At 44.7% G+C, this 15,238-nt stretch overlaps 1 protein-coding gene across 5 annotated transcripts in view; it reads left to right on the top strand.

Moving 5' to 3' along the window:
* Positions 1-15,238, top strand: part of LOC129696213 (protein tyrosine phosphatase type IVA 3-like) — a 94,547-nt gene that overhangs the window by 48,957 nt on the left and 30,352 nt on the right. Inside the window, exon 1 of one of the 5 annotated variants that reach the window (XM_055633882.1) lies at positions 12,121-12,259. The exons of the other annotated variants lie outside the window; for them this stretch is intronic. The gene's annotated coding sequence lies outside the window, so the exon portion shown is untranslated. Of the gene's footprint in view, positions 1-12,120; positions 12,260-15,238 lie in introns of those variants that run through there. 5 annotated transcript variants of the gene reach the window in all.

Genomic DNA, 15,238 nt, shown 5'->3' on the forward strand with positions numbered 1-15,238 from the left:
TGCAATTATACTTCTGATATGGGGAGTGGTTAGTAGTGGTGAGGTCACTATATTAAAGGTACATGCACATGTCATCTACATCCTTCCCCTTGGAAACAAAAGCAATACAGTAGTGAAGGGGCGACCACGGCTCATGCGCTACGAGCAGGTAAGCAAACAGTTAAACAACAGATGAGCAAACAGCTAAGCAAATTTACCATAGCGGACAGGCGGCTTAACCAGCCGCCCGGACCGGGTAAGCAGCTTGCCATCTCCCCCTACTGCAGGAAGAGCAGGGGCCGGAGCGGGAGCGAGTGACCGAACCGGGGGATCCAGGAGGAGAAAGAGTAGGCGGAGCCAGTGGAGGAGATGCAGGCGCAGCGGGTGGAAGGGCAGGGGAACGAGGGCTGCCAGGCGGAGAGCGGGGTTGGAAGAGCTGGGATGGCAGGGACCGAGGCATGCGTGGGGCGGCAGGCAGTGTGGCGGACAACGGAAGGGAGAAAGGTTCGGCAGGCGGTGGTGGGGGCTCGTTGACAAGCCGCAAATGTTGGCGGGACCGGCGGTAGATGGTACCGCCGTGGTCGACCAGGTAGGACCGCGGCGAACCAGCATCACCGACGACGGTGGCAAGCTTGGAGTGACCTGAGGGGGACCGCATCCGGACGACTTGGCCGGGGAACAGACGCGGTAGGGGACAGCAGGACTGGTCGTGGGAGCGCTTTTGCACTGCATGCTTGAGGGCAATGCGCTCCTGGACAGCAGCAGGCTGGAGAACAGAGGGCACGAGGGACTGCTGGGTCACAGGGAGTGGAGGTCTCGTAGTGCGAGCCATCAGCCGCTGTGCTGGCGAGCCCAAGGCAGGGTCGCGGGAGATGTTTCGAAGATTGAGGAGGGCCAGGTAAAAGTCGGATTCGGACAGTCTGCAATGCTCCAGCAAGTCCTTAGCACTGCGGACAGCGCGCTCCGCCAGGCCGTTGCTTTGCGGGTACTCTGGACTGCTGGTGTAGTGTCGGAAGTTCCAGCTGGCAGCGAAACCCCGAAACTCGGCACTGGTGAACTGGCTGCCGTTGTCAGATTGGAGGCTCGCCGGGGAGCCGAAAGTGGCGAAGTGGCGGCGAAGCTTCCCGATGACGGCCGAAGAGGTGAGGGAGTGCAGCTGGTCGACCTCGAACCAGCTGGAATAAGAGTCAACAAGGACCAGGAAGTGCTTGCCGCGCCACTCGAAAATGTCAGTGGCGACAGCCATCCAGGGCAGTTCAGGGGCAGGCTGTTGCAGAAGCGGCTGGCGTTGCTGATGGGGAGCAAGGCTATTGCAGGTAGAGCAGGCGGAGACCCTCTCCCGGATGTCTTGGGCCATGCCGGGCCAGTAGAACTGACTCTGGGCGTGGGACAGAGTGGCCTCGGCCCCAGGATGACCGCGGTGGGCGGATTGAAAATAGTGGTCCCGCAGCGCAGCGGGCACAACCACCTTGTGTCCTTTCACCACCACGCCGTCGTGCAGGACGAGCTCGTCACGGACCAGGAAGTAGGGCACGGCACCGGCCGGCAAGGATGAACGACGGTCTGGCCAGCCCTGCCGGATGACGTCGGCAAGCTGCTGCAGGGCAGGATCCTTGGCAGTGTGCTTGACCAGGGACTGCATCTGCTGTGAAGGCACAATGTTAACGTTAAGCACCATCAGGTCAGACGATTCGTATGGGTGGCGATCAGTGGACGATAGTGGCGCGCGGGACAGCGTGTCGGCCACGAACATGTCCTTGCCCTTGCGATACACAATTTTAAAAGTGAAGCACTGGAGCTGCAGCATCATGCGCTGCAGCCGGGAAGAGGCAACGTGGATTGGCTTGTTTAGGATGGTGACCAACGGCTGGTGGTCGGTCTCGATCGTGAAGTTGTTGCCCAGAATGTAGTCCTTGAACTTGGAGCAAGCAAATACCACGGCAAGCAGTTCCTTCTCAATCTGAGCCTAGCGCTGCTCGGCCGGGGTCATGGTGCGGGACGCATAGGAAACGGGCAGCTGCAGGCCATCGTGGAGCTGCAGGCAGGCGGCACCAAGACCGAATCTTGAAGCATCGCAGGTGAGAACGATGGGACGCTGTAGATCAAAGAATTTGAGAGTGGGGGTACTGACTGGTCTTGACTTCAGGACGTCGAAGGCTTTTTGGTGATGCGGGAACCAGGCCCAGGCAGTGTCCTTCTTGATAAGCTCCCTCAGGGGCGCACTCAGCTCGCTGATGTCGGGGATGAACTTCCCCAGGTAGTTGACCATGCCCAGGAAACGCTGCAGGCTGGGCACCTCGGTGGGTGAGGACATCCCGGAGACAGCAGCCGTTTTTTGCGGGTCAGGCTTCAGCCCCGAGGCAGTAAAAACGTGGCCCACGTAAGTGACCTCCGGGACGCGGAAACGGCACTTCTTTGGGTTGAGCTTGAGGTTGATTTCACGGGCCCGGTCTAGGACTTGACGGAGGTGGAGGTCGTGCTCAGCCACGTCCTTACCGTAGACCAGAATGTCGTCAACGATGATAGCACACGGCAGACCGGCAAACAGCTGCTCCATCGTTCGCTGGAAAACCTCGCTGGCAGAGTTAATCCCGAATAGCATGCGGAGGAATCGGAACCTTCCGAAAGGCGTGCTGAAGGTAGTCAGGTAGGAGGATCGCTCGTCCAGCGGTATCTGCCAGAAAGAGCTCTTGGCATTGAGGACCGAGAAGACAGTGGCCGGACCAACCTGTGCAGCGACGTCCTCCACTGTTCGCATTGGGTAGTGCGGGCGTTTGATGGCCAGGTTCAGGTCCTTGGGGTTGATGCAAATGCGAATTTTACTTTTGTCCTTTTTCACGGCAACGACCATGGTGGGGACCCACCGGGTGGGATCGCTCACCTCTTTCAGGACGCCCATGGTGACCATGTTGAGCAGCGTTGATTTCACCTTGTCCTTCATGGCGAAGGAGACGCGGTGCGGCGGGCGGATCACTGTAGGTATGTTACAAAACCTACCTGAATCGTCATTAGGAATCTGCCCTCAGCCAGGCCCGCGATTTTGGCGCTGTTTGGAGGGGGCGGGTTTAAAACGCGATTTTTACTAGGCTGTACTAATCGCACATGTTCAGCCTAGTAAATCATTAACGAAAAATCGCTGCAAGACCTGGTCGCAAAAGGTATTATTAGTTTTATAGGCCTCGATAATATAGTTCTAATAGTTTTAAAATTACTGTTTCATCTCGCAACCTCTCGCAGCCCCAGGGTTTTATAGAGCAAACAATTAAAGGTATGTACCTTATTTTTACATTAAATGGGGCATATATATAACCCTATATATCAAATTATCTATAACGAATAGCTCATTTTGGGCTTTTTATATCCCGCAATGTTTTTCTCGGCACTTGAGGGCACTAATCCAGCGCTATGTCAACGTTCTAAACCGGCGCGTTCCACATGAACCCACTAGAAAGCCGATTTAAATGGGCATTTATTTACAGCAATTGAACACTAAATTCCTTCCATTTGGCCTATAAATTAATGTAAATTAGATATAAAAATCATGTTATATTGTGAATTATTTGTGAATAATCTTTGGACACTTAGGCTATTTAAAAATGTTAATCTTTCCTTAAGAAATGGGCGTTTGATTATCCAAGATCACAGCTTTTTTGTAATGTCCATTGAAAATCAATAGGGAACAAGATGCTAATTTCCGAGTATGAAAATGGTCATAACTTCTTTAATACTTGAGATATGAAAGTGAATTTGGTGTCAAATTAAACTTATTGTTATGCTTTATCTGATGGGATAAATTGCAGACTTGATTTTTTAAATCTCAAAATTTTGTAACATTGCTAATCACTGGTTCAACACTGGGGTCGACAGCAATCTTGTAGCAGCTGGGCAGCTTGCCCAGCTTATCGTCGAAACGGTCAGGGTATTCGTGCAGGGGGTCCATGAGGGTCCGCACCTGGTGGATATCACGGTGAAAGGAGACCAATCCGAGGTCATGGCACGCCTGGGTACCCAGCAAGGTAATGTTGTCAGAGTCTAGCAGGTAGAAAGTGAGGGACCGAGAGGCCTTCAGGACCTTCTGGTCTCCAATTGGAGCCGTGGGTTAGTATCCCACTTCTGACCATGTAAAGAGGAGTCATCAACACACTGTGCCTTGACTACTATTTATTGATAATACACAAACGTTACTGCCCTAGCTGTACGTGGTCTGTCACAGGAGCTAGAGAGAGATCAATGGGTGGGGAAGTTGCAATCATACTTCTGATATGGGGAGTAGTGGTGAGGTCACTATATTAAAGGTACATGCACATGTCATCTACAAATTTGGTAGAAGAGCATAAGGTAGCCAAAAAATGTAGGAGGTTGAGTTTACAGACAAACAGAAGGCAATTGAAATATAATGTCGGAGATGCAAATTTGTGCACCCTATTTGTAGATTGGTTTATGCATGCAACCAATCATTATATAGGTTAGCATCACTGACCCCGCCTTACTATATCATTTATATTAACACCCACTTCCTATGCTACGCAGTTCGGGTAGCAGACAGTATGCAGCAACAACTAACATGCTACTGTGCTGTTAAGTCTGTACGTGGATTAAAGATGATCGTAAATTACATGCCCTGTATGTCTTATCTACACTATTTTAACACCCCTAGACCATTTTTGGTTATTTTTTGGCATTTGCACGGGGTGTCAGTACCACTCCCATAGCTTGCATTGTATAGTCTTGGTCTCCACGCTTTAAGGCACGATTACAAGTCATCAGTTTGAAACATTAATAGCCCTGTCTCACGGTGTGAGTCCACCCACGAGTGATCCCGAATGAAAGAAAAAATCAAACTCGGTGTTTTCTACGAGATTCCAAGTTTATGTTCACGAATTTAAACGAGTTCCCACGTGTATCTCTAAGTTTGCTGTTTACTTCTCATTTCTGCGATGTACGAAGTTCCTCTCCCAAGTTGCTCTTGAGCCAACAACGACTACCGACCGACGTGTGGAAAAATTATCACATGATAAAAAATGATGCATGCAGTTTTTTTTTACACTCTAAAAGCCTTCCATGTTTAAATTTCTTAAGGTTACGGAATCATAGAAACATAGAAATTAGGTGCAGGAGTAGGCCATTCGGCCCTTCGAGCCTGCACCGCCAGTCAATATGATCATGGCTGATCATCCAACTCAGTATCCCGTACCTGCCTTCTCTCCATACCCCCTGATCCCCTTAGCCACAAGGGCCACATCTAACTCCCTCTTAAATATAGAATCAAGGGATATGGGGAGAAAACAGAAACGGGATACTGATTTTGGATGATCAGCCATGATCATATTGAATGGCAATGCTGGCTCGAAGGGCCGAATGGCCTACTCCACCTATTTGCTATGTGTTTATACCTTTTAAATGTTTTGACATACGTTTCAGGATTCCAGCATCTGTCTTTTCCAATATCCTTTTCCCTGTATTCCTCTTGGGCTTTTCCTCTCTTTCCCCAACTCCAATCTCCTCCATCTGCCAGTCCATCGGAGTGTAGATATGAAGTTCTTCTTGGCTGTCTATCTGTATGTGTGGACTTTCCATTAAAAGTCATCCATGATCATTATCTCACAATCATTCAGGTGTTTTTGTCACTCATTTCTCATCAAGTCGTGGGTTCATACAACACAAACAGGCTTCTCCGCCCACCATGTCCATTCCAACCATAGCCTTCCTAACCGTTATTCGAGTTCTCGCCCATATACTCTGTAAACCTGCCTCCTTCGCGTTCTCAGATTACGACTCCAGTACTTACTGGTTCGAGAAAAAAGTCATCAGATGCCCTCTATTCCGCCTGCCGCTCACGTTAAATCTACGCCCTTTGTGTTCAATTAATCTGATCATTGTCTGTCCTCATTCAGTTTATAATGCGTTCACTTGAGCAGCATGTGTCACAGCTCCAGGGACCCGGGTTCGATTCTAACCTCAGGTACTATTTTATGAAGTTTCCCCGAAGTGCTCCCTTTCGCTCCCCGCACGCTGCTGTGTTGTATCAACCTATGACTCGGTGAGAAATGAATGGCAAAAACACCTGAAGGACTGTCACCTTCCCCTGATGTGTTGGTGAGTGGTCAAATGGGGCTCAGGTGGGATTTTGATGTGAATGCAGGCAGAAATGAGTTTGCGGTAAATGAGTGTTTGACGGCTGGCTCAGTGGGCTGAAGGGCCTGTTTCCGCCCTTTGGGACATTTTCACCAGGTGTGTGCTCTGCCATACGAAAAGCTTCGCTATTTGTAAAGGTTTCTTGTCTAATGTACTTTTTCTAAACTCACTGAACCCGGGTTTTGGGATTTTTCAATATATAGGCTGATGGCTAGTACATTTCTCACCACTGTTTATTCATCGCTCGGCAGACTGTATTTCGGGGATCTCACCTCACTCCTGTATCATTGGCCACGTTATCATATCCTGCACGGATTTATCCGTGACTGCGGATGGTAGCGAATGACCCCAGCGGATATTCCCCTTCGTGTTGGCAAAGTTTTGCAATTGGTTTATTTTTCACATAAAGGTGATTTATTTTTAAGAGTTGGTGTGGATCATTTCATTTTCAAATAATCTTATTCAAACAAGAGATGGGCACAAAAAGCTGGAATAACTCCGGAGAAAAGGAATAGGCGATGCTTTGGGTCGAGACTTTTTTTCAGCGATGCTGCATGACCCGCTGAGCTACTCCAGCTTTTTATGCCTGTCTTTGGTGTAAACCACCATTTGCATTTCCTTCCTACACTTATTCAAACAGGAATGCATTCACTCCCCTTCTTTCAACAAGTTGAAAATTTTTCACGAGTTAACAAGTTTCCCGAGTACCTGCATTAACAAGTTTCCCGAGTACTTACAAGTCGGTAATGGGAAGAAGGCAGAAAAATGGGATTATGTGGCAGAGATCAGCCATGATTGAATGGCAGGGTAGACTCGATGGACTGAAAGGCCTTATTCAACTCCTGTCACTTGTGAATTTGTGGAATGTGTGATAGGTGCTTAAAATAGGAGAGGCTTAGGATAGAGGTCTTCATGTGGGCAAAAGAGATTAGTGTAGATGGGAATCATGATTGGCATGGATAAATTGGGCCGAAGGTGCCCTTTTTATGTGCTATATGCATCTATAATTATATGAATCTGCTAAACTGTTTTGTAAAAACAGTGAAATATTTTATTGATCATGTGCTGACATTTGACCAGTCCAAAATGACTATACTCCTGGAAAATGTAAACATGGTGAACTGATCATTTTATACTTGGTTGTATTAAGGTCTTATGTCTGAATTTATTAGTTGACAGATGTTAGAATATTTAATTTAGTTGGCAGGTGTCCATCAAACAAGCATAGTTTCTGCTGTTGTAAGTATCTCTGATTTTAACTTATTGATAACAATCACAACAAATGTAATATGTTGTCATATTTGTCATGGGAAAGGTGTATTAAAACACTACCTGCTACACTCTGAAGGATTTTCAAGATGCTCATCGTAAAAGACAATATTTTCACCTGATTGAGGCTGGAAATTATTTTGACAGTTCAGGCTCTTTCTGGACTAATAAATGTTCCAAAACTGGTAACTGCCAGCTCCAGTCAGGACCATGGGGTGGAAGATTGCAACCTTCACGTGGTCCGCCCTGTTTCGACGAATGCAATCAACCCGGCGTGCACAATCAAACAGAACAAGTTGTCCTACAACTTTAGGCTGTGCACGCCATACGCAATAAGAAGAAGTCAGGACCATCTATACTTCATGGTCCCATTTAATCTACATGCAAACAAACTATTTTGAACGATGTACAAGTTAAATGTATGTCAAAACTCTTAAAAGTAGAAAATCATTTAAAAAAAAAAAAGAAAAGAAAAGCAGGCCATTCAACTCCTCAAGCCTTTTTCCTGCACAAAGTGTCTCTCCCTTAAAAGATATTTGTATAAACCAAAACCGTGATAACTTATTTCTACATGACGAGCAGGAAGTTGGCAGTTATCCTTCTCTAGTTCGTCAGTACAGGAGAGGGCTGACGAATTTCTTCAGCAATCTGACGTGGCTGTGCACTATAATCTGCAATGTGCATCATATTCTCTCTGAAGGCCAAATACAATTGACCACTTTGTCAACAAATAGACCAGCATAAATTAAAGAACATTAACCTCAAGTTATGCCTGGGTGTGTGTTCCTGAAAACCACCGTGTAAATTGACACCTCATAACTCTGTTGAAAGTAGGATTAGGAATAAGAATTGATATGATTAAATAAAGTTAAGCATAAAATAATGGAGTTCAGGAGCTTATTAAAGTCTGAAGAAGGGTCTCGACCTGAAACGTCACCCATTCCCTCTCTCCAGAAATGCAGCCTGTCCCGCTGAGTTACTCCAGCATTTTGTCCAGCATATTCATCAAAGTGGTCGCTGGCCATTAAGCTTGTAATCATAGTAAAATCTTCAAGTAAATCAACCAAACAGATGAGCGGCAGACAGTAACTTTCATCGGATCTAACAAGCAATGGTCATAAGTGATAGGAGGAGAATTAGGCCATTTGGACCATCAAGTCTACTCCGCCATTCTATCATGGCTGATCTTTCTCTCCCTCCGAACCCCATTCTCCTGCCTTTTCCCTTTAACCCTGACACCTCCTAATCAAGAATCTATCTCTCTCTCTCTGCCTTAAATATCAATTTACCTGGCCTCCACAGCCTTCTCTGGCAAATAATTCTACAGATTCACCACCTCTGATGAATTCCTCCTCATCTCCTTACTAAAGAAGTGTCCTGGTATGATGTGAGACTGAAGGATCCATGTGGTCTGCCAGAGTGCACCCCTAACCTACATGTGAGCTTTGAGGGCTCTTATTCCTCAGAGCATATCCTGGCCGCTAAGTGATTAGTCAAATGTACAGTATGAAGCCAGACATCTTGTGAATTTGAAACATTGTTCCTATTTGCACGAAGCATATATACATGAATCAATGTAACAGCTGTATAATTGATGGTCCCATTATTAATATAAGCTATGGGGAAGATATTAAAGTAATTTGAAATTTAAATTTCTCGTTGGAAAACGTTTTGGCAGAGGGAAAGTGGGTATCAGTTTTGCATTAATCAATGTATCTGTTAGTCCTGTTTTCCTTCAATAATAGATGAAGTCATCTAAAATTCACTGAAGTATGATTTGGCACTGAATCGTATTCCAGTGGCTTGGATTGTATATTGTATCTATGAATGCCTCTGTTAAGGATTCAATGAGTACATAGACCAGGACACCACAAGAACAGGCTCTTTGGTCCCAGATGTGACCATAATCCTGCAACAAATTAAACTTTACTATACTTGCACATATTATTTTGTGCAATCCCATAATCAAGCTTGTGATTTTAAAGACCATTTAAAAATAAAAACACAAGTTGTTCCCTGTAGCTGGATGAGCAACTATATATCATAACAGTACCTTGTCCAGTTAAAGTTTTCCCGCTCTCGCCTTCCTCGCCAGCCTCCTCAACCCTGTAATTGAGCTAACTTCAAAGAATAAATTAAAATCATCAAATTTCAAAGCAATTCTGCTCCACAGTGTTCAAGGACCAGTGTAATCTCGCTGATCTATTGGAGTTTGTTTGAGAGCAGAAGAATAAAGATGCATCTGAAGTATGAAACTAAAATGACAGTAACTAAGCAAATAAATTATGATAGCATTTTGAGTGGTATTCAGATTGATTTTCTGCACAACAACACATAACTAGAATAATTATGTGGTTCCTACAAAGTTAATCAAACAAAGAATATTTCTTGATGCAATTTTAACAGAATTGTAGGGAAGCCTTGGTTGCGAATTCTCAAAACAATTTTATAATCAGATGTACATATAGGGGTTTCCGTGGCCGCGGGCACAGCATCAGGATGTTTTATGGAGGGTAGCACAGTGGATGTCCTGAAAATCTTGTCCCTCGGATCTTTTAAATTTTTTGATCTCACTTTTGGTGGCGGCGGCTCGACTGCAGTCTGTCTGTCTTTTCTCCAGGTGTGTTCTCTCTTGTGCCCTGTACAACTGCAGAAGGACCTTTTTGCTCCTATACTCGAGTACTCTTGCTATAAAGGCCAACATGCCAATCGCTTTCTTCACTGCCTGCTGTAGCTGCATGCTTACTTTCATATACTGATGAACAAGGACCCCAGATCCTGTTGTACTTCCCCTTTTCCTAATTTGATGCCATTTAGATAGTAATCTGCCTTCCTGTTTTTTATACCAAAGTGGATAACCTCACATTTATCCACATTAAACTACATCTGCCATGCATCTGCCCACTCCCCCAATCTGTCCACGTCACCCTGCATTCTCATAGCATCTTCCTCACAGTTCACACTGCCACTCAGCTTTATGTCATCTGCAAATTTGCTAATGTTACTTTGAATCCCTTCATCCAAATCATTGATGTATATTGTAAATAGCTGCGGTCCCAGCACCGAGCCTTGTGGTACCCCACTAGTGACTGCCTGCCATTCTGAAAGGGACCTGTTAATCCCTACTCTTTGTTTCCTGTTTGCCAACCAATTTTTTATCCATGTCAGCACTCTACCCCCAATACCATGTGCTCTAATTTTGCCCACTAATCTATATTACTAAAACTCTGTTCTTGACCGGTTTTGGCGATCTGTGCTGCGATTTCCGAGAGAACGCCGCCACCTACGGCCGTCATTTTTGGCCACCTCGCTCAGAGCCCCCCTCCACCGTATGTGTGCTGAGGATTTTTCCCGTCGATGAAATATGACAGAGATATTAATGATTTTACAAAATTCTCCATTCTCTCTGCTGCCCCCGCTGGCAGCAGGGGGGAGGGACTATAAAACCAGGAAGTGGTGTGCCTCAATCAGTCTCTGCAAGTGGTGTGCCTCAATCAGAGCTTTGAATGATACTGAAAAATGTCTACAGCACTGCGAGTACCCTTAATTTGGTTTGAAAATGAAAATATGGTTAGAGGTAACAGCACTGCCTGCAAATGGTTGTTTGGGTTGAAGTAAAAAGGTACTCTCTCTCCCCCTCCCCTCCCTCCCTCTCCCCTCCCCTTCGTAAATCCATGCTGACTCGGACCGATCCTGTTACTGCTATCCAAATTTCATCTTTTATAATTGACTCCAGCATGTTCCCCACCACCATTTTCTCTCTCCCGCCTTTCTTAAAAAGTGGGATAACATTAGCCACCCTCCAATCCACAGGAACTGATCCTGAGTCTATAGAACATTGGAAAATTATCACCAATGCATCCACGATTTCTAGAGCCACTTCCTTAAGTACCCTGGGATGCAGACCATCAGGCCCTGATTTATCAGCCTTCGGTCCCATCAGTCTACCCAACACCATTTCCTGCCTAATGTGGATTTCCTTCAGTTCCTCTGTCACCCCAGATCCTCTGGCCACTACTATATCAGGAAGATTGTTTGTGTCCTCCTTAGTGAAGGACATCTTGTCAAAGCTTTGATAAAGAGCAAATTGATACGATGCTCCGTCCTGCCCTGGTCAATCCTCGTAACAAAAGAATAAAATTAAAATTGTGAGACACGACTCTCTTTGCACAAAGCTATCCCAAATCGATCTATGCCTAGCCAAATGCAGATGAATCCTGACTTTTGGAATCCCCTTGAGTAATTTCCTCCCAAAGGTTTTTCCTAAATAAAGATACAATATTAGCCACCCTCCAGGCTTCCGGCACCTAACCTGCTGTTAACAAAGATGCAAAAATGTCTGACTGGATTTCTTCCCTGACTTCCTACAACATTCTCGTCAGGCTCCAGGGATTTGTCCACCATGTGCTTCAAGATTGTGAAAACGTTTGTAAAGTCTGTTTCAAGGACATCACTTCCCTGAGCTCTATAGTCCTTTATGTTGACCTTTTGATTAAAATAGTTTAAGATTGTACAATGCTTGAAACTGTCACTTGAGAAGTATAGCTGTTATATTTTCAATGAACAATATATACCATTTCTGATTTGTTCATGTGAAAAATATGAGCAACTATCTATCAGATTACATTTTTAAACAAGATGGTGTTAGTTGTTCCAGGATTATGAGGCTTAAAATCTTCTTGTGTTTCAGCAGGCTGGCCTATTAGTATTAAGGGGCCATTTGTTTCTGACATTAGCAATCACTGCTGTCAGTGTCATATGGCTGGTTGATGCTGCCTCTGACTGGTTTGAAGCAAAAATGGTTATTACAATCTGGATTAGAAGCTGTGTACACAGAATATTCTCTGGAGATCTCATTTTGAACTCCATTATTACGGTAAGATTTTTTTTCAGCTGATTATATCATTCAGCAGCCTAAATTTCTACCACAATGTAGGTTTATATTTGTGAAAGCAAACTAATTATAGTTGCACAGGTAAAATTGAATGAGAACTGCCATTGCTCAAGTTGGTGTTTGACAGCGCTGCCATCTCACTTTCAGGTGTGATCCGTTGTGGGTGCTTGCATGTTTATAACTGCATGATATAGACTGAGGTGGCATTTTTAAATCTCAAGAAGATTGAATTGTTTTATAACTATACAATAATGTACTTTTCGTCAAATTCAGCCAAAATAAGTGGTTGCAAAATAGTGGGAGAGATGCTGTGTGTTACAGTACCAATCTGTGCAGCAATCAGATTTTAGATTACTGCATATGTTTCCAAAACTACCATCTATTTGATCAGTACAAAATCAGAACACAAACGTTCCTGTTAGAATACCAACTGCATCATCAAAAGCTGCAATTTATGCTTTGCTACCTGTTGTACTGCTACTGAACTTTGATTTATTTTAAAAGAATAGCTTAAGTATATTTTTTTATAACAAATATACTTTTTATTTAAGAACGCTACATGTACTATTGAATGGGTTAGCATTGTGTACACGCGTGAAGTCATTTTACTTAGAATCCATTTGAAGACTCGATGAAATGCACTACAGCCACCTCTTTGATTAAAATCAGGGAATTTCTCCAGCAAAGTGAAATTAATATATTATACACACAAAATATCCTTCTTTCCCTTACAGCCCAGTTATGGCTTGAACTCGCATTGTATAGAACAATAAAATAACTGAATTTTTATGCATGAGTGGAATAGATCTCAGCATTCACTGTTTCAAATGCAATTGCCATGCAAGTCTGGATGCATGGTTTACATTTTAAACATGTCTTGTCGTCATTTTACCATCCTTAAGTTACATTTATAACACAGGCAATAATTGATATCCTCTATAATTTGTTTTTATTTTCTAAATTCACAATTTCTTTACATTGATATTTACATCCCTTTGCTTATTGTTTCCCTTGCCTTCAAAACTACCAGCAATTTGTCCTTTCCACTAGCACCGGAGCCACACCCAACCCTCAACCCTCATCGCAAAAGTACACACTGAACTATTATATTACGTTCTGTTCAGATTCCCCTTCCTTCCACTCTTCAGGTGGTTGACTATGGTACCATGTGCAAAAATAAGGGCGTTAACACAGTTACTATAACCCACTGGACCAAACTAATGATATCCTTGTCTGAATTTAATTATCTGATCCAGTACTCTCAGTGGATCACAGAAGAAACATATATATCAATAATTTAAATGAAGAACATACGGCAAAATTAGCAAGTTTGCTGATGATACAAAAGTGGGTGGTTGTGAAAAATTGCAGCAGGATCTTGATCGATTGGCAAAGTGGGCTGAGAAATGGTTGATGGAATTTAATATAGAGAAAAGTGAGGTGTTCCATTTTGGGAAGTCTAAAATGGGCAGGACCAACACAGTGAATGTGGAACTCTGGTGAGTGTTGCAGAGCAGAGGAATCTGGAAGTGCAGGTTCCTTGAAGGTGGAGTCGCAGGTAGATGAGATGGTCAAAAGGACTTTGGGCATATTGGCCTTCATCAGTCAGAGTATTGAGTATAGACATTGGGAGGTCATGTTGCAGTTGTATTAGACGTTGGTGAGGCTGCATTTGGGGCATCATCTTGGAAGAATGAGGTTGTCAAGCTGGAAAGGGTACAGAGAAGATTTACGAGGATGTTGCCAGGACTAGAGGGTCTGAGCTATAGGGAGAGGTTGAGTAGGCTGAGACTCTATTCAATGGGGTGCAGGAGCCAAGACAAGAGAGTTTATTGTCATGTTCCCAGATAGGACAATTAAATTCTTGCTTGCTGCAGCACAACAGAATATTTTAGGCATAAATCCAGATCAGATCAGTGTGACCATATACCATAGAATATATATGCACACATAAATGCACAGATAAAGTGCAACAGGCTGTTATAGTTCATAGTTTGTTTGAAGTTGTGTTTAATTGTTTGATGGCTGTGGGGAAGGAGCTGTTCCTGAACCTGGATGTTGCAGATTTCATGCTCCTGTACCTTATATCTGATGGCAGCGGAGAGATAAGTGTGTGGCCAGGATGGTGTGGGTCCTTGATGATGCTGGCAGCCTTTTTGAGGCAGCGCCTCGATGCTAGGGAGGTCGGAGCCGATGATGGACTGGGCAGTGTTTACAACTTTTTGCAGCCTTTTCAGCTTCTGGAAGCTCAGGTACCAAGCCACGATGCAACCGGTCAGCATGCTCTACTGTGCACCTGTAGAAGTTCGAGAGAGTCCTCCTTGACATACCGACTCTCCGTAATCTTCTCAGAAAGTAGAGGTGCTGATGTGCTTTCTTTATGATTGCATCAGTGTTCTGGGACCAGGAGAGATCTTTGGAAATATGCACGCCCAGGAATTTGAAGTTCTTGACCCTTTCCACCATCGACCTGTTGATATAAACGAGACTGTGGGTCCCTATCCTACCCCTTCCGAAGTCCACAATCAGTTCCTTGGTTTTGCTGGTGTTTAGAGCCAGGTTATTGTGCTGGCACCATTTGGTCAATCGGTCGATCTCACTTCTATAGCCTGATTTGTCCCCATCAGTGATACGTCCCACAACAGTGGTGTCGTCGGCGAACTTGATGATGGAGTTCGCACTATGTCCGACTATGCAGTCATGAGTATAGAGTGAGTACAGCAGGGGGCTGAGCACGCAGCCTTGAGGTGCTCCTGTGCTGATTGTTATCGAGGATGACACATTTCCACCAATACGGACAGACTGTGGTCTGTGAATGGGTGATCGTATAGAGGTGTATAAAATCATGACAGGAATAGATAGCACAGTCTCTTGCCCAGAGTAGGTGAATTGAGGATCAGAGAACTTGGGATTAAGGTGAAGGGGAAAAGAGTTAATAGGAATCTGAGAGGTGCTTTTTTC

Source organism: Leucoraja erinacea, chromosome 4 (genome assembly GCF_028641065.1).
Source record: "Leucoraja erinacea ecotype New England chromosome 4, Leri_hhj_1, whole genome shotgun sequence".
Lineage (NCBI taxonomy): Eukaryota > Metazoa > Chordata > Chondrichthyes > Rajiformes > Rajidae > Leucoraja > Leucoraja erinaceus.